Below are 2,260 nucleotides of genomic sequence, written 5' to 3'. Positions count from 1 at the left end.
AATAGTCCCCTATTCCCTATGTAGTGCACTACTAACCTTACCTTCCTCATGTCTCTATACCTGTCAACACATTGGGTACATAACAGTCCCCTATTCCCTATGTAGTGCACTACTAACCTTACCTTCCTCATGTCTCTATACCTGTCACCTCAGGTGGGTCCATAACAGTCCCCTATTCCCTATGTAGTGCACTACTAACCTTACCTTCCTCATGTCTCTATACCTGTCAACACATTGGGTACATAACAGTCCTCTATTCCCTATGTAGTGCACTACTAACCTTACCTTCCTCATGTCTCTATACCTGTCACCTCAAGTGGGTCCATAACAGTCCCCTATTCCCTATGTAGTGCACTACTAACCTTACCTTCCTCATGTCTCTATACCTGTCAACACATTGGGTACATAACAGTCCCCTATTCCCTATGTAGTGCACTACTAACCTTACCTTCCTCATGTCTCTATACCTGTCACCTCAAGTGGGTCCGTAACAGTCCCCTATTCCCTATGTAGTGCACTACTAACCTTACCTTCCTCATGTCTCTATACCTGTCACCTCAAGTGGGTCCGTAACAGTCCCCTATTCCCTATGTAGTGCACTACTAACCTTACCTTCCTCATGTCTCTATACCTGTCAACACATTGGGTCCATAACAGTCCCCTATTCCCTATGTAGTGCACTACTAACCTTACCTTCCTCATGTCTCTATACCTGTCACCTCAAGTGGGTCCATAACAGTCCCCTATTCCCTATGTAGTGCACTACTAACCTTACCTTCCTCATGTCTCTATACCTGTCAACACATTGGGTACATAACAGTCCCCTATTCCCTATGTAGTGCACTACTAACCTTACCTTCCTCATGTCTCTATACCTGTCAACACATTGGGTACATAACAGTCCTCTATTCCCTATGTAGTGCACTACTAACCTTACCTTCCTCATGTCTCTATACCTGTCAACACATTGGGTACATAATAGTCCCCTATTCCCTATGTAGTGCACTACTAACCTTACCTTCCTCATGTCTCTATACCTGTCAACACATTGGGTACATAACAGTCCCCTATTCCCTATGTAGTGCACTACTAACCTTACCTTCCTCATGTCTCTATACCTGTCACCTCAGGTGGGTCCATAACAGTCCCCTATTCCCTATGTAGTGCACTACTAACCTTACCTTCCTCATGTCTCTATACCTGTCAACACATTGGGTACATAACAGTCCTCTATTCCCTATGTAGTGCACTACTAACCTTACCTTCCTCATGTCTCTATACCTGTCACCTCAAGTGGGTCCATAACAGTCCCCTATTCCCTATGTAGTGCACTACTAACCTTACCTTCCTCATGTCTCTATACCTGTCAACACATTGGGTACATAACAGTCCCATATTCCCTATGTAGTGCACTACTAACCTTACCTTCCTCATGTCTCTATACCTGTCACCTCAGGTGGGTCCATAACAGTCCCCTATTCCCTATGTAGTGCACTACTAACCTTACCTTCCTCATGTCTCTATACCTGTCACCTCAGGTGGGTCCATAACAGTCCCCTATTCCCTATGTAGTGCACTACTAACCTTACCTTCCTCATGTCTCTATACCTGTCACCTCAGGTGGGTCCATAACAGTCACCTATTCCCTATGTAGTGCACTACTAACCTTACCTTCCTCATGTCTCTATACCTGTCACCTCAGGTGGGTCCATAACAGTCCTCTATTCCCTATGTAGTGCACTACTAACCTTACCTTCCTCATGTCTCTATACCTGTCAACACATTGGGTACATAACAGTCCTCTATTCCCTATGTAGTGCACTACTAACCTTACCTTCCTCATGTCTCTATACCTGTCACCCCGATTGAGTCCCAAATGGCACCCTATTCCCTATATAGTGCACTACTTTTGATGATGGCCCATAGGGCTCTGATCAAAAGTAGTGCACTATATAGGGAAAGGGGCTGATGTTAGCTCCACTAAACTTCAGGTGCGGTAGGTCGACAGACAGACAGAGATTAATTGCGGCGCCTTGGATTGACGTTAGAGACGTGTCTCCTGGATAACTTTATTGATTAGGGATATAATGAATATGCAGAACATCATGTCTGGGACAGGAGAGGAGACTCTGAAAAGCAACGCAGCTGAATCCGAGTTGTGTACCTGCAAAGGCTGTTGTTTTCACAGTGGACAGAAGCTTTTAGGCATACGTTCCATTCATTCCAGCTAGCTATACTGGTCTGGCCTGGCCAGGCATCC

This window comes from Oncorhynchus keta, chromosome 23 (genome assembly GCF_023373465.1).
Source record: "Oncorhynchus keta strain PuntledgeMale-10-30-2019 chromosome 23, Oket_V2, whole genome shotgun sequence".
Taxonomy (NCBI): domain Eukaryota; kingdom Metazoa; phylum Chordata; class Actinopteri; order Salmoniformes; family Salmonidae; genus Oncorhynchus; species Oncorhynchus keta.
This window is presented reverse-complemented; position numbering follows the sequence as displayed.